The 17,913-nt window shown below is 49.9% G+C and overlaps 1 protein-coding gene across 3 annotated transcripts in view; it reads right to left on the reverse strand.

Moving 5' to 3' along the window:
- The window catches only part of PTPN3 (protein tyrosine phosphatase non-receptor type 3), a 106,483-nt gene extending 89,953 nt beyond the window's left edge, over positions 1-16,530 (reverse strand). For all 3 annotated transcript variants that reach the window (XM_069476654.1, XM_069476653.1, XM_069476652.1), the window contains exon 1: positions 16,467-16,530. The gene's annotated coding sequence lies outside the window, so the exon portion shown is untranslated. The remainder of the gene's footprint in view (positions 1-16,466) is intronic.
- Positions 16,531-17,913: the final 1,383 nt, after the last annotated feature.

Here is a 17,913-nt window from a genome sequence, read left to right on the forward strand (position 1 = left end):
TTACTATCCAACATTTGTCCAGGTATTTTGAACACTTCACTGACCTTTTCTGTTATGGTTTTACAATATCCCACCAAGTGGGTGTACATAACCGTGGCTGGGTGCTCGGATGACTTCTAATTAGTAGAGCTCAGATTTCAAAAAGAACCCACAGTAAACACACAGAAGGAAGAAGGAACATGTGACCAGGACAGGAAGGCGGGGGCCAGAGGAGCCCTGCTTTAGGGCAAAAACACCAAAGACCAAGGTGACAGTGAGAGGCTTAGACAACCACCTAGAGGAAAATGGCAAAACAAACGAGCAGGAAACCAATGATGATTTGGGTAAAATCACTAAGTCTACTGTTTTCTGTCTTTTCTACCAGGCAGAACAATCTTTTACACTGGAAAGGATGCATTTAGAGGCCGGAGGATTCCCTGAGCACCTCCCATGACCAGGAGAGACAGTCTACACCCATCACCCTACTCCACTCACATCGCAAGAGGCGACTGGGATTCCCCCACAAGCTTGCCCTGTGTGTCTCTAAGGTGACCCAGCAGCAGAGCAGAATCCAAGCCCAATGGCCTCGCTCCTTCCAGACGTCCCACTACCTGCTCTGGTCTTTTTTTTTTTTTTCCTTTTTATTGTGGTAAAATATATAGGACATAAAGTTTGCCATTTCAACCATTTTTAAGTGTACTGAGTGGCATTAATTACATTTACAATGTTGTGCAACCATCACCACTATTTCCAGAAGTTTTTCATTATCCCAAACAGAAACTCTGTACCCATTAAGCAATAACACCCCCCTCCCATTCATCCCTCCCCGACTCCAGCTGCCTCTGATCTACTTTCTGTCTCTATGAATTTGCCTATCCTAGGTATTTCTCATAAGCGGAACCTTATAATGTTTGTTTGTGTCTGGCTTACTTAGCATGTTTTCAAGGTATATCCATGTTTGAGCATGTATCAGAACTTTCTTCTTATGATAGAATGATACTCCATTTTGTTTATCAATTCATCTATCAATGGACATTTGGGTTGTTTCTACCAGTTGGCTATTATGAATGGTGCTGCAATGAACACAGGTGTACAAGTATCTATTCGAGGCCCTGCTTTCGATTCTTTCAGGTATATACAGCAAGGAGTGGAATCACTGGGGCGTACGGTAGTTCTATGTTTAGCTTTCTGAGGAACTGCCACTGTTTTCTACAGAAGCTGTGCCATTTTACATTCCATCAACAATGTAAGAGGGCTCCTATTTCTCCACATCCTTGCTAATACTTGTTTTCCTTTTTTTGATGATAGCCATTCTGGTAGGCATGCAGTGGTGTCTCATCGTGGCTTTGATTTGCATCTCCAAAATGACTAATGCTGTTGAGCATTTTTTCATGTGCTCATCTGGCCATTTGTACATCTTTAGAGAAATGTCTATTCAAGTCCTCTGCCCATATATATAATATATGTGTGTGTGTGTGTATGTATATATATATATATATATATTTTTTTTTTTTTGGTCTGGGCATGAGGGCAGTAGCATGATCATAGCTTACTGCAACCTCAAACTCCTCCTGCCTCAGCCTGAGTAGCCATCACGCCTGGCTAATTTTTCTATTTTTTATAGAGATGGGGTCTCACTCTTGCTCAGGCTGGTCTCAACCTTCTAACCTCAAGCGATTTTGCCACCTTGGCCTCCCAAAGTGCTAGGATTACAGGCGTGAGCCACCACACCCAATCTGCCTATTTCTAAACTGGGTTTGTCTTAATTTGGGTTATTGATTTCTAGGAATTCTTTATATTCTGAATATTAAACCTTTATCAGATCTAAGACATGAACATATTTTTCTCCCATTCTATGGGTTGTCTTTTCACTTTCTTGATAATGTCCTTTGTACAAAAGTTAATTCTGATGAAGTCCAATTCATCTGTTTTGCTTTTGTTGCTCTTACTTTTGGAGTCATAGCCAAGAATCCAAGGTCACAAAGATTTACCCCTATGTTTTTTCCAAAGAGTTTTATGACTTTAGCTCTCATATTTGGGTCATTGATGCATTTTGAGTTCATTTTTATGTGTGGTGTATGGTAGCAACTGCTCTGGTCTTTCAGAGCAGGGTCCCTCCCCAGCACCATATTCTGGCAGGATGACCACAAGTAATTAAAATAACAAAGGAATTTGAAAGACAATGAAAATATACGTATTAGTTTTCCTATTCTTTCAACTTTTCTGTATTTCCTGAGTTTTCTATAATGAGCAATGAGTTAGAAGAAAATCAAACTGACAGAACTTTTTAAAAAATGCTGTCATTGGATACTTTATTGGTGCACAGGGTGTTTAACTGCTTAAACCTCCCTCCCCTGACTCTCTGCCACCTCCTGTCCCATTTCTGCGTCCCTGGCCCTGCATGCTCTTCCTGGGGCCACCCGGCACCTGCCCCTACAGCCCTCCCAACACTGCAAGGCTCTGGCCTTTCACGGACACCTGGCAAGGTGTCCCTCCCCCCAGCAAGCCACCGCCAGAGCTGGGCTGCCTCCTCCTGGCTCCGTGGCTTTGGGCAAGTTACTGAACCTCTCTTAGACTCTGTTTACTCCTCAGGAAAATGTAGCTGAGCCTGCCTCCCCCTGAGAGCCCTAGGGAGTGCCTAGCACCTGTGAGAGTGCTCTGGACACCACCTGCCCGGCCTCGGAGCCCCACCTGCTGCTTCCACCCTGCTGCGCCCTGGTACACAGGGAGAAAATTCTTTTCCTCAGTCTGCAAAAATCTGGGTACCTGACCTCTCCTCAAGGCAGTGGAAGAAAAGGAGGTTTGCCCTTGGCTCCCAGATAGCTTAACATGAGGGCTTCTTGGCCGAACTGCCATTTCCCCGGTTAACCCTCCACTACTTCAGAGAACTCAGAGCTCAACTCTCACTCCTCAAAGCTGATGCCCAAATCCCCAGCACTGACATCCCCCACCCCCACTGTGCCCATTTGACCACGTTCCTGGCATTTTCACCTGAGGCCCTGCAGATGCCAGAGATGGGCTTCCCAACCACAGTGACAGCCTCCAGCGTCCTGCCTCGGTACTGGGCCCTCCTGCTCACTTTTGGTCACAACGCCGTACACATTCTTCCTTCAGAAACTCCGCATTCATTCCTCTCTCTAATGCTGGCTCTCAGGCAGGTGCTGGGGTTTGGAGGGAAGGGGCTGTCTCAGGTCCCAGCTCTCTGGAAACTCACAGGCTAGTCAGGAGAGGTGCAGTAGTCACACCTTTCAGTGTGGTGAATGCTGCCAAGACAGGTGTGTGCTGCTGGCTGCTCAGGTACTGTCCAGGGGTGACCACGGCTCAGCCTTGGGCAGAACACAACACCTTCTAAGGGGAATCTAACTGTGAAGCTAGACCTTGCAGGATGAGATCTCAAACAACAAAATCAAGTCATCCTATACATATCCAGAAGCTCTCCAGGCTTTTACTGCACGAATCCATCATCACTCACAATCTGATTCCAACTTCACACACCTGCATACACCTGCCCCTCCGAGGTCTCTCCAAGCAGCCGTGCAGAAAGCTGGTTATACTTGCAACTGTGCATATTTTGGTTTTTCTATACTCTCTCCTCCACAAGCTTCCCCACCATAAATCATGTTCCGGACCAATGCCACTCCAAGTGTGGCCTCCAGACCAACAGCTTCAGCATCACCGGGTGCTTGTTAGAAACACAGAATCTCAGGCCCCACTCCAGACCTGCGGAATCCTTGCACGCACGTTCAGGTGTGAGAGACTCTGCTTATTCCAATCCCAACCTCCCCCAGGTCTTCAGCTTCTTCCTCCTCACTGTTGCCAGCTGCCATCTTTTGTTGCCTTCAACATCTATGCAATGAATTGACACCAACCTCCAGAGTGTCCACCTCCCCAGCTCCACTGACCTTCACGTCCACCTGCAGGTGGCACCGCCCTGCCCGGGGTGACACACACAAACCACAGCTCTAAGACCGCCGGCTCAAGCTGTGGACAGATGTCACACGGTGGCCGTTCTGTCCAGCTTGCTGAACCAGTGCTGTCTGGGTAATGAGCATGTGCCACCGTGTCATCATGGACTCTTCACATGACCTTGTGAGGTGGAGACACCGTTGTCATTCCAGTGTGGAGATGAGGAAATTGAGACTGAGGAGACTTGGCCGGGGCCACAGAGCGAGTGGGGGTTCCAGTGATGCTCCCAGGCCTATAGCCTGCACTAAGAGGCAGCCCCGAGGACCGCAGCCCAGCAGCCCTGCAGAGCCGACTCGTGGGGAAGCGAGGACATCTGCAACTGAGGTGAGGACCAGTCATTCGGCTGGGACCCAGAAGCGAAGGGGAAAGTAGTGGAGAACAAGTGGGAGAGGCAGGCAGAGGCCAGATCCGGAACCTCTTCAATGACGCACTGAAGAGCTCAGGCTTAGAGGTGACAGGAAGGTAAGGAAGCTTTTGGAGCAGGCCGGTCAAGTCAGCAGCACCCTTCTGAGACCCATCCTGTCCCCTCACCCCCGTGAACCTGATTCCTCAGCACCTGGGACTTGCTTCTCTGACCCTCCCGACGACGTGGCAAGTGCGGTCAAACTTGCTCAGGTTCACGGGCTCCACCTCCTGCTGGCTGGTCCCCCGCAGTCCTCAGCCCTCCATGATCCCCCTCCTGGGCCAGGCCAAAGCCCAGCTCAGGGGCAACCCCCACCAGCAGCTTCCCCCCGCTGGTTCCTCAACAGCAGGGCCTTAGTAAGAGTCACACAGGGTCCAGCTGCCAGATGGGCTCCCTCGTCTCCCATGACTGGCAGCACCTTCCCCAGAAAAGCTCCCTTTCCACTGTCTTCCCACCTCAAATCACCAGTTTCCACACTCATCTCCTCCCTCCCCTCCCGCCAATGTTGTGAGAAGTTCCCTGCCACCCACAAACATACCACAGGCACTGGGTCCTGGGGGACAGAGCTGAGCAGGACAGCGCCTCTGCCCTGGAGAAGGGAGGGAGCCCCTTTACAGGGCAAACCTTCTCAGGACCCACTGCCACACATCTGCGCACCTGGACCTATTTAGCGACTCTTGGGAAAACTGAAGCCTTGCCTGGTCTTTGAAAATTCTTTCAACAGCAAATAATCACTGCAACACGACTCTGCCTTTATGACTGAAAACATTTAAGATTAGCTTTACATAAAACAGAAAACATTACAGTTATAACACAATATCCAGGCACGGTGCCACGCGCCTGTAGTCACAGTTATGCGGGAGGCTGAAGCAAGAGGATCTCTTGAGCCCAGGAGTTTGAGTACAGCCAGGTCAACGTGGTGACACCCCACCTCTAAAACAAACAAAAATTATGACACAAAACTTAGGAATTCTCACACGGTGAATAGAGTGCAGATAGGTCTGTAGGACTTTGTCAAACAGATCTTGGCTAGAGCCCAGCTGCCCAACAACATGCGGCCGTCTCGGCATCACCTGGGAGCTTGTTGGAAACGCAGAATATAGGGTCCAGCCCAGGCCCTGAGCATGCACCTGCATGTTAACACTGACGCTTGGGAAGCCTGGCTTAGAGCCCGCAGTTTGTGGGATTGAGGGGAAGACGGGGGAAGGCAAGGCCCAGGCGGGGCCGGCTTGTACAGAGCTGCAGAGGATGAGGGGGTCTTACATGCTTTTCGAGGAAGGTTTTCTGGTAGCGTGTGGACGAGGTGCAGGCATGAGGGGCTCACTGGTGTGAGTAAGCAAGGGCACATGGGAGAAGCGTGTGAACTAACCCAGTTTTGGGGTGGGGGGTGAGAAAAAGGAGTAGGCCGGGTTTCTGAGGCATGAAGGGGAGAATTTGTCCAGCGCAGGTGTGGGGACGAGTCAAGAGTGGCCTTGAGTTTCTAAACTGGAAGGCTGTGCCATGCATGGAGCGTGCATTTTTAAGACAGAAGGCGATGAGCTCTGGTTTGGGGATGCAGAGGAGGGACCTGGGGCACCCATGGGGAGACGTGCAGACATGACAGGAAATGCCTCGAGATGACCCGGCTGGAGACACAGCCCTGCAAGCCCCTGGCGGTGGGATTAGGTGAGTTCACCCGAGAATGAGCCAAGGTGGGCCGGGCAGGAGGAGAGGAGACGAACATCACAGAAGCCCTCGAGGAAGAGACTGAATGGGCTGCCTCAAGGGCAGTGCTGGTCCACTGCAGGTGTTGATGAGGATGGACTGTGCTATAAATGCCTAAACAGCCTACTGGAGGTCGCAAGTTCTCTTCGGTCAAAATTACGTCTTTCCACACACCCATGTTCACAGCAGCATTATTCACAACAGCCAAAAGGTAGAAGCAACCCAAGTGTCTGTCCATCATCTGCTGATAAACATACAATGGAATGGTATTTTAAAAGGAAGGAAATTCTGGCACATGCTACAACATGGATGAACCTTGAAGACATCATGCGAAGCAAAATGATCAAGTCACGAAAGGACAAATACTGTACGATTCCACTTTCACGAAGTCCTTAAAGTAGTCAAATTCATAGAGCTAGAAACAGAATGGTGTTTGCCAGGGGTTGGGGGAGGGAGAACGGGGAGTTTACATTTAATGGGTACAGAGTGTCAGCGTTTTCAGGTGAAAAGAGTTCCACAGATGGATGGTGGTGATGCTTGTGCAACAGTGTGAATGTACTTAATGCCACTGAGCTGTACACTTAAAAATGGCTAAGATGGGAAATTTTGTTATGTGCACTTCACAATTTAAAAGAATTAAATGTCATTCCTTCATTGTAATTATAGAAAATCCAAACTCCTGGAATTTCTGCATCAAGAGAGGTGACAGCAAATGTCTTTCGGTTATCACGGACATTCCTCCAGGAGGCTTGGCAGCGAGTGGGAAGGAAGAAATCAGGCGGTGACCTGAAGGTGAGCCTGGCTCCGAGGAGGCGATGGGAGGTGAATGGAGCCAGGACACTCATCTGTCTCAGACTGCAGGAAAGGAAGAAAGGAGAGAAGCCCAAAAATGCAGACGAGAGGGTGCAGGTGAGGAGGCTCCCACAGATGGCCTGGGGCATCCCAGGGCAACAGGTGGAGGTGGTGGGGTTACCTGGTGAGGTGAAGACAACAGGCAGGAGACTTGGAGAGGACAGAAAGGTCAGGTGGAGGGAGGGTGGAGAGCAGGAAGGGTTCAGCTGGCTGCAAAGCATAGCCCACTTATTTTTAACTGTCGCTAGAGCTGGGGCAGTGGTCCTCAAAGGGTGGTACCTGGTCTCTGCATCCATGGCATCACCTGAGAGCTTGTTAGAAATGCAAAATTTCCCACCTCACCAGAGGGTCTGATTCAGACCAATAGAATCACAACTTCTGGGAGCAGGGACCAGCAGCCTCTGTTTTTAACCAGCCCTCCAGGTGATTCTGCTGTGCTAAAGTTTGAGAAACACCACTACAGAATATAGACATTCAATGGAAGTTCACGTCGTTTTTACATGAAAACAAACAAACAAAAGGCAGTCTAGCAACTTCTATACAGAGAAACTGAGCAACAAATGCATAATTGCTTCAATGCCAATATGACTTATTTCTGTAGTCAGAGAAATGACAAAGAGTATTAACAAAATAATAGAAATACATGGTCCAGCTAATAAACTGCCTTGGATGAGATGTAGAAAACACACCCAAGATCTGGGCGCTGGAAAACATAAGACATGGGATCCAGTCCCTGCTCTGCCACGATTGTGTGCCCTTGAGTATGACACAACCCTTGCAGGGCCGCTATAAAAAGAGGGAGCAGACAAAGGTTTCTCCAGTTGTGACACCGTGTGCCACAATCTGTCCTGTAAAAAATGATCCTCAAACTAAATGCTTTTAACTAGTCGTGCCTAGAATAAAAAAGAACATTTTTAAGCAGTAAAATCTAATAGCACAGTAAACCAGAAAACCTTTCCAATGTTCAGTCGTACTAGTATCTTGCATTCCAAGAACTAGAACGCTCCTGCACTAACTGTTTTTTCCACTAATGCTGTTGATGCCTAGAGTTATAAAAACACCATTGCACTGGACAATGTTCTTGAAGTCCACATAACTGGGTTGCTTCCCAGAAAATAGCTCCAGATCTTCCATTTTCATCCTATAATACTTTCTAATCCAGGAAGGCAAGGTTTGTGTTTCCTTCTAGGCAGAAAATGAGCTTAAGAACCAGGTATATGAATCCCAGTGCCTGACCCTGACCCGAGCATCTGGGCATTTGATATGATGAATCTAGGCTTCCTGATAAATGGCCCTGTAGTGACCTTGTTACCAGAATCCCTAGACGCTGGTCTCCTGCCTGGTTTCTCTGCATCCAAGTCCCTGTCTGCACCTACCGGCCATCCAATGCCCATCCTCCTGTGCCTGGGTCCCCAATGCCACCTGCTTCCCTGCCTCTGCCAAGGTCATGATCTTAGATCTAGGGCTGGAAGAGGCATGTGGGTATTGCTACAGGAAGGAGAGGTAGAAGTGTGAGTGCTAGAGGAAAGGAGAAGATGAAGTCTAGGGTGACTCTGGCCTCCTGCCATACCTTGCTCACAGACCCTGGCCCTTAAATTCTGTAAGAAATCGGCAGTGGCAAGCACAGCTGGCTTGTTTGTCCCCTTGTGCATCTATCATAAACCTTGCCTCTGCTCCTCCATCCAGCCTGGGTATGTAAGTGAGGTCCCAGGCTCTGCTAGTCCCTGTGGCAGGGAGGTGCATGGTGAGGCCGGGGCTGAAAATGGCTGAGGTGGCAGGAGCAAAGCTGCGGAGGGGCACAGCATGGGAGGTGCAACCACACAGGTGTGAGGCCACAAACTTTGGGCCTGAGGGCCACGGAAGGAGACTCATTTAGTCTTTATTAAGTTTTCCAGGCTGGCCCACCCTGGCACTGATCTCAACCTCAAAGTCACACTTGGGTAGGATAACCACATGTCTCGATTTGCCTAGGGAAGTCCTGGCTGAGGCCTCTGGCTCAGATGTTTTTTTTTTTTTCTTTTTGAGAGAGTCTTGCTCTGTTGCCCAGGCTAGAGTGTCGTGGCATCAGCCTCCCTCACAGCAACCTCAAACTCCTGGGTTCAAGTGATCCTCTTGCCTCAGCCTCCCAAATAGCTGGGAGACTACAGGCATGCGCCACCAGGCCCGGCTAATTTTTTTCTATTTTTAGTAGAAACTGAGTCTCACTCTTGCTCAGGCTGGTCTCGAACTCCTGAGCTCAAAAGATCCTTCTGTCTCGGCCTCCCAGAATGCTAGGATTACAGGTGTGAGCCACCGCGCCCGGCTAGACATAGTTATTAATAGCATCCCCTTTCATTCTCAAAATGTTCTGGTTTGGATGATAAATTCTAGTTGCCTTATCCTTGGGCTCCCAGGCCTCTGAAATTAGAGCCGCAGTTAGAGAAGACTGCTCAGGATTGAGAGGGGCCCCCAGGGTGAGTCCTATCCCTCATCAAATATTCCATTTGCTCTCCAACATCCCTGCCAAGCCATCATCCGGCATCTGCTTGTATACCTGCAGGGACAGCAGGCTCACTATCTTATGAGAAGGCCTCTTTTTGGAGGAAAGCTTTGGTATAAAAATAGGATTCAAATCTATGTACAGTAGGATTGCAATTAAATAACAACATCCCTCAGCAGGGAAAGGTGTGCTGGTGGTGGTGGGGGGGCGGGGCGGAGACCAGAAAACCTGCTGGCTTTCTCCTTCCATCTCACCTTCTCATTCAACAAATATTTACTGAGCGCATCTGATGGTCCAGGCACCGTGCTTGGTGCTGGGGTACACAATGGGGAGTTAAAACAGATCCAAATTGAGAGGTCACGGACATGAAGGACAAAGAAAGGCTGAGGAACTGTTCTAGTTTAAAAGAGACTAAAGAGACATGACAACTGCATGCAATGCATGATCAGAGATTTTCTTTGCTACAAAAAGTACATCACTGAGACAGCTGGCAAAACTTAAGGTCTATAGATTAGGTAATAGTGTTGTGTCAATATTAATGTATTGATTCTAAAATTTGTATTGCAGTTATGTAAGAGAATGTCATTGCTTTTAGGAAAGATACTAAAGAAGTAAATTTGGGGAGAAAGATGAGTCTATAAATGATCCTCAAATGGTTCAAAATATATATATAAGACACAAAAGTATAAAATAAATATGATAAAATGATAATATTTGGGGAATATGAATAAAGAGTATATAGGAGTTCTTTGTTCTATTCTTGCAACTTTCCTACAAGTCTGAATTAGGTCAAAATAAAAAGGTAAAAGAAAAAAAATAAAGCTTAGAGAAAGTTAAAAAAAAAAAAAAAAAGACCCTGTCTTCATAGGGGTTACAGTGTAGCTGGGAGACAGCTACTAATACAAATAATTACACTAATTAACCACAAAATTGCCACTATGAAAGTGCTATAAAGAAGAGAGATCCAGGGGCATGAATGTTTACAGCAACAGTTTAACCTGTATCAGGAAGGTGAGGGAAGGCATCTGCAATCACGGAGCTGAGGCCCAAAGGACGAGTTACCCAGGGAGGCGGGGAAGAAGGTTCCAGGCTCTCATAGCCCCTGCGGCAGGAAGGAGCACAATAAGGCCAGAGCTGGGAAAAGCATGGAGCCAAAGCATGAAAATTGGGCCTGTGGAGATGCCACAGAGATTGGTTTCGTCTTTACTCTGAGAGCAATAGGAAGTGCTCGTTAGACCCCTTTGGCTGCAGAGTAGAGACCCCACTGGAAGGGGAGAAGACACGTGGAGTCCATGGCAGTGGGGACAGCTGCCTCCCTGAGAAGCATCATGCATGATTTTTCCTCTGCTCCATGACACCTTTGTTTTCTACACCAATCATGTGTGCATTTGACAACCTGGGGAAGAATCTGGGGGCAGCAAAGTGGGTAAGACTGGGCTCAGGTGGCCACCGTGCCCTCTCCAGGCCCACCAGTGGTTAGTGGTCAAAAGATGGTTGGTGGAGCAGGTGGCCGCCTTCCTCATGGAGAACTTCTGGTCTAGCCCTGGAGGCTGACTCAGCTGAGGGAGGCTGCGTGCAGGGGCCGGGTCTCCACCTGCACTCCCAAGCCAAGTGCCTCTCACCAGCACAGCATCCAGCCAGCCACGGCCCCTTCGTGGTCCTGGAGGCTGCCTCTTGGAACATCCCTGCAGTCCTGAGAACCAGGACCTGTGGCCCTGACTAAGGAGGGGGCCCTCATCTCCCACAGTGACCCTCAGTGCTGGCCAAAGCACTTGCCTGGGGGCCAGAGGTCTGACCACAAACCAAGGGAAGGCTTTTTCTGTGCCTAGTTTTGCCTCAGTGGATTTTCAGTTATTAGCTCATTTAAAACAGTTAATTTAAAGGAAACAGGTTCCATCACGATCCACGTTTTACAGTACGGAAGATGAGTATACAAATTGGGCCATTCGTGTCATACACAACTAAGTAAGAGTCAAGAGGCTGAGGGGGTGGAGGGGGAAACACTCAGGGCACGTAACATTGCTCCAAAAATATAATTATCTGCAAGTCTGATTGCTAAAACTGCCTGTTACAACCTAAAACGAAGTTTTATCTAACAAATACTGAAACAACCTGCTGCAACTCTGAGACTATTTTTACCCACTACCTATCACTCAGCAACAGAGCTTGCCAGCTCCCAAAAGCATCTCTGGTGCCAATGAACTTTCTTTCAGAACAATATGTAACACTTCTCTTTCTAATAAAACTCCCAAGCTTCTCTTTGTTCTTTGGACGTACCAAAGACCACCATATGCCCCAAATTACAATTCTTGCTTTCCAAATAAAATGTTCTTAATTTAGAGATTTGTCTCTAATATTTTATTTGACTTGAACAACAGGCAAATAATCTGTCTAGGGACAGACCTGGGTTTGGGTCTCTGCTGTCCTACTTATGAGCACTGTGCCCTTCAGGCAGTCGCTTCATCTCTCTGAGCCTCAGTGTTCTCACCCCATCTGTAAAATGGGGCTGGTATGAATTAACAAGATTCTGAGGCTAAAAAGCATCATTTGTTCCCTGCTGGAGCTCCAAGAGGCTCAGTACAGAAAATTCACTCCAAACTACACACTGCTTAAACATTTACTAAAAGCTTATGTATCCTAACAGTAAATCATGGGACCTGAATTTTCCAGGACTATCCCAATTTCAAATCCTCTGTCCTAACTTTCCACATAAACCATCAAAATGTCTCAAAAATTCCACTCTCTCAGTATCCAAACACCTCCCAGCCCTCCTCTTGCACAAAGCAGCAGCACAGACACATTTTTTTTTTTTCCAGACTACAGATCCCAATCTTTGGTTCAGCAGAGCCCTGCTGGCCCCGAAGGAAACAAGGTCAGGGAGAAAAACCCGTTGGCAGTCAGCACTCCAACTGGGATGCTTCCCGGTACATCAATGTAAACGCAGCCTGGGGAAGCTGCACCATGATTGGGACACCACCCACAAAGGGACACACACTGGGAGATGAGATCTCCCCCTACCTACCTACCAAGTCACAGGTACCCAGGGAGGCAGCATGGCCAGAGGCTTGCTGTGAGGATTCAATGAATAAGTTAATATTCGGAAAGCACTCAGAACAGTGCATGGCAGCCAGCAAGTACCAGTGCTTAGTAATTAAAGCCAGAGGTGTCCCTGGCAGAAGTTGCTCCTGCCTCAAAGACAATCCAGAGGCATTGCCCCCATCCAGGGAAAACAAGGAAAATAGGCACTTTCCCCTGGGCCGGGTGAGGCCTGGCCCTTGCTTGTACGGAGAAGGGGGAGTACCCTAACCAGAGGAGCTGGGCCCTGCATTAGTGAAAGTCAAGAGGCTGGACTTTGGGAAGAGTCACCACGCCCACAATCCATAAGGTCTCGTCATGCCTCTGTGCCTTTGCTCCTTCTGTTCTGTCTGCCCTGACTGCCATCATCTTCCACCTTCAAAGCTAAATTCACATGTCAACTACTCCCCACTGTGTTTCCTGATGCCTGTCAGAATGAATGACTCCCTCCACTTGTGTCTCTTGCACCTGGTTTAATCCTCTTTTAAAGCAGTTATTGGATGGATGGATGGAGACACACACACACACACACACACACACACACACACATGTCACTGTCTTCCCAACTCTACCATGAATCCTTCCAAGGCAGGGGTTCAGCTTTCATCTCTGTATCCCTTTGGCCTGACATGTAGTAGAGACTCAATTAATGTCCAAATCTGCTGTTAAATCTCTTCTCACAGCTGGGCTTGAATTAACAAGTTAACGTGGAGGCAGAAGGAGGCTTCAGGTGCACACACAGCAGATCTGTAGAGGCAAGATCTCTGGGTCTTAGAACCATGGCCAGGTCGGATTTCAGCCAGGGGCCTACCAAGCACTTCTCAGCCAGAGGAAAAAAGACACCTGTAAGATCAGAGCCTGGGGTCGCCTAGACCCAGCCAAGAGCAGTGAGGACACTGATATGGTCCTATCCCGTCTCTATTAGAGTTGGTAAGAAGAGCTGATGCTTGGGAAGGCTGCCCCATTCCCACCAGCCCATCCAGGCCAGAGCATGTGCTGAGTGCCTGTGGCGTTCAAGCCTCTGCAATAGACCCTGGGAAGAGATGAGGAGGGATCAGCCCTGCTTTCCAGGAACTCACTGTCTGGTAGAAGAAAGGTGCACTCTCCTGGGGAAAGATGAAGGGACCATAAACTGCTGGTCCCCTTCCAACTACCACAGACCTTGAGGGCTGTGGGGGAGGTGGGGTGCCACGTCTTCTTGCTCCCTCCAATCCCCAAAGCTGAGCCCCTCTAGTAGGTTCTGTCTGTCCTAGAAATCAGTATCCCGTGTGCCTGTAGTTCAGAAGGTAACGATCAGTCACCTCTTGCTCCTGGTCCCACTTTGCTAGCTCAGTTTCCTCATCTGCAGGGGGCGGGATTTGGCAACAACACTGTAATTAAACAATGTATGTGAAACCTTCCAGTTCACAGTCAATAATCCTGGATCTGCCCTCAACCCCCTGAGACCAATTACCATCTTGGAACCCCAACTTCTTTCAAGGGTAAGATTTGTCTCTGACCGAGTCCCTGAGACCTGAATGAGAATGTTAAAAGCTACCAGAGTACCGGCTATATGACAAAAGATGAAACGAGAACTCAGAGACTTGAGTGGGCGTGCAGTGTGGGCATGAATTTGCCTCTGTAGTACCTTGGGCTCTTTCCCCTGTCCCAAGCTGTCCCTGAGGACCCACCATGCATCTGGCCTGGTCATCACCTGCCCTTCCCTGCAGGGAAGTTCATCCAGGTACCCTAGATTCACTGGGGTCCACTGGCCTACTCAGCATCCCCATACAGAAGCAGTTAAGTAAGTGCTTGCTGAGTGGAATGCCTTTAGTAACCTGACCTTTTACATTCCCCAGCTAATGTCTAATTTGCATATACAAATCCCTTTTAGGAGATAGCAAATCACCAGAGACAATGCAGGATCAATACAGAGTATTAGGCACGTTTTATTCTATTCTAATTCTCTGCAAATTGGTATTCCATTAACCATATGTGGGATTTATGGGAGCTCGCTATAAACTAGAATATTTAACTAGAATGGCCTACTCTGTCAGATAATAGCTTACTGTTGTTAATTTTCAACCAGTCAATCCCAGAAAGGTTTCCAGCTTCCAATATGCTTTACATCTTGATTTAATGATCAGGAAAGTCATCTATTTCAAAGTCTCCATACAACAAAGGGCAGCTGGATGCAGGGGAGCAAAGAAAAAGGACATGCCCTCAAAAAAAGAAAACGTGGGTTACATCCCAGCCACACCACAGACTGTGTAATCAGCTGCTCAGAGCCTGGATTTCCTCATCTGTAAAATGGGAGTAACATCAGCCTCACAGGGGAGCTGTAAAAATTAAATGAGATGATACATTGTCCATGTATTCTGCACAGTTCTATAGGGCTATGCAAAGGTTATTATCATAAAACACAAGATGAAATCTCAAACTACTCAGGCTAATGACAGAAAGCAAGGATTATCTAAATCAGTGGTTCTAAAGCGGGGAGGCTGGGGGCATTTTGCCTCCCAGGGGGCATGTGCCAATGTCTGGTGCCATTTCTGGTTGGCACAAGTGAGGGGGGGAAAGGGATTGCTACTGGAATCAACTGAGTAGAGACCAAGAGTACTGATGAACATCCTACAACGCACAGGACAGCCCCCACAAAGAAAAATCATCAAGCCCCAAATGTCAACAGTGTGAGGTTGAGAAACCCTGATTAAAATAATCACTTAAAGTTGGGGTTGGGAGCTTTTTAGCACAAAAATTTTCCTAACATGGCTTTAATTTCTCAAATCATCTGCTTAAACATTTGCAAGATGGATCATCTTGCAAAACAGCTCTTTTGTAAGTGAAGCCAAACTGCCAACTTCTGGAGTTTCTGAATGTATAAAACTGCTTTTAAAGAAGATGCTCTCTGATTACAATTCGGCTGAATTGTTTTTCCAAAGCCCTTGACTTCAGCAGAAGTTCTCCTGGGCAGAGACAGGGTCTGTCACTCCGCCGCTAGGCCTCTGAAGATGCTTTCCTAATTCTAATTTCCTGGTGAAATGGGAGCCACGAGGGTCTCTAAACGAATTAAATTCACATCACACCAACTGCTCGCTTGCTTTGTGCCGGGAACGGTGCCAAACACCTCCACATAATTTATCCCACTTAATCCACTCAACAACCCAGGGAGGTGGGCATTATTACCGGCTGTTTGCAGGGGAGGAAACTGAGGATCAGAGAGGTTAAACAACTCGCCCAAGGTCACCAGCTGGCCAAAGGGGAGCACAACTTGAACAGAGGTCTCCGGTTTCCAAGTCACAAGCTCTTTCCACCACCTCGGAAAACCCAGGTGTCAAGTATTTTCAACTTCCCATTAATTTTTAAGGCAACCGCAACTTCTCAGTAAGTTTAGGTGGCTGAAAAATGGGAATTTCCGGGGGGCTGGGCGCTCTCACATACACTCCCCCACGGCAGCTGTCTCACCGCAGGTACCTGATAAATCATTCCATATCGCCCGCGGAACGGGGAGGATTTATTGGCTCTGGAGTTTGTGCCAGGCCCAGGAAATGCCATCTTTGAAAGCCGAGAGGCGGATTCGCCCAGGGTGCTGGGCTCTGGCCGCCTCGCTAGGCTTGCTCCCCGCGGGCTGTGCGCCCCCTCGGCGCCGGAAGCGCGGGTCGCGGCGGCGCGGGACCCTCCGGGGCGCCGGCCGCACGAGCTCCGCGGGTTGCGCCCGGCCCTGGCCGGCGGGAGCGCACGCCCACGCTCCGCCGCCACCGCGTCCCGGCCGCCCGCCCGCCCGGGCCGAACCGCACCCAGCCCGGCCAGCGCCCTCCCGCCCCGGCCCCGCCAGGTGAGCGCGGCGGGGCGCCCCCTCCCCGCCCCGACGTGGTGCGGGGGCCCCGGGACCGCCGCGCCCGCCAGCCTGCCCGCGCGTCCGCCGCGCGCCCGGGGGACGGGTGGGGGCGGGGTGGTGCTGAGCGTGACCCGGGCCCCCGGCCGCCCAAAGCCCTGCCCACGGCCCGCTGGGGTCGCACCGGCCAGTACCTGCAGCATCCGGGGGCGCAGGGCGCCCAGGTAGGTCGCGCGTGCGGGCGGCGCGGAAGCTCGCTCGCGGCGCGACCTGGCCGCCGTCTGAGCATGCCCAGTGCCGCCCGCGGGCGGCTCCCGCCGGCCGGGCTGGCCGCGACGGGCCCGCGCGCCAGGCGGGGGGCGGGCTCCCGGGGCCGGCCTGCCGGGCGCTCCCGCCCCCGCCCCAGGCAGGCGCGCCCCGACGCGTCCCCTGGGCCACCGGGGCTCTCCTGCCGAGCTCGGGGCAAGCCCTGAGTTCCCTCGCGCGTACATGCAGACATTCGTTCCATAACTATTTTCTGGGCACCTACTGTGTGCCAGGCCCTCAGTGTGTGCCATGTCTTTCATGCCTAGGAAAGACAAGCTGTCGGCGCTCAGCGAGTCTTAGAAATTAAGAGGAGACTTGCACGACGGGTCAGTGGTTGAGCTGGGGTCCTGCTGACTCCCAGTCTAGTGCTTGTCTCTTTAGTCCCTCTTCCCAAGGCTTATGGGGCCCCCTACCCGATCTGTGTTCCTGCATTCCTGTTACACCTCATCTCATACCTGTCTTCCCGTGAGCACCTTTCTGTCCATCAAACACTCAGAACTTAGCCTCAGGACATTTGCGCATGCCTTTCCCTCTGTGTGGGACGTCCTCGTCCCTCTTTTCACGTGGCTGGCGCCTTCTCATTGTACACGTGTCCCCTCCTCGGAGACGCCTTCCCTGACCACCTTCCTAAGTTAGCGCTCTGCTCCTGGCCGCTCCCCATGTACTTTCTTTTCTTCGTAGCATTTATCACTGTTTATCTATTCAGCAAATACGTATTGAGCACCTACTCTGATTCTTCCCGCGTGGTGAGCAGACAAAAATCCTGTCCCCTGGTGGAGTTCGGGGGAAGAGGGACAGGCAACAGATAAACAGCAAATTAGCCAACTATGTAGTGTAGTAGGAAGTGATAAGTTCTACAAGGGAAAAAGAGCAGGGTGGGGAGGCTTGGGGGTGGTGGTGTACAGTGAATTCTCAATGAAGCTGTCACCTCGGGCTTTTGAGCTGGAGGGGCGGTCTGATCCGGTGGTCAGATCGGGTGACTCTAAGGTGATATTTCAGGCACGCAGATAAATGAGGAAGAGCATTCCTGGCAGAGGGAACAGCCAACGCAAAGACTCAAAGCTTAGGGAATGTCAAGGAGGGCAGAGAAGCAGAGGAGATCGGGAACTGTGGCTTTTCCTTCGATTTGCTTACTTCTTACGCTGTATTTCCCTCCGGAATGTCAGCTCTGGAGCTGTGACCCAGCGCCTACAACAGCGCTTGGCACATAGTAGGTACTCAAAACCTATTTGATGAATGAATATGTGAACGAAGGGATGGACAGAGGGCCGGAGCCCTCCGCCCAGACCTGAGTGCCCGAGGTCCGAGGGGTCGGTCGGCCCAGGGACGTACGGA

Source organism: Eulemur rufifrons, chromosome 7 (assembly GCF_041146395.1).
Source record: "Eulemur rufifrons isolate Redbay chromosome 7, OSU_ERuf_1, whole genome shotgun sequence".
Classification (NCBI taxonomy): Eukaryota; Metazoa; Chordata; class Mammalia; order Primates; family Lemuridae; genus Eulemur; species Eulemur rufifrons.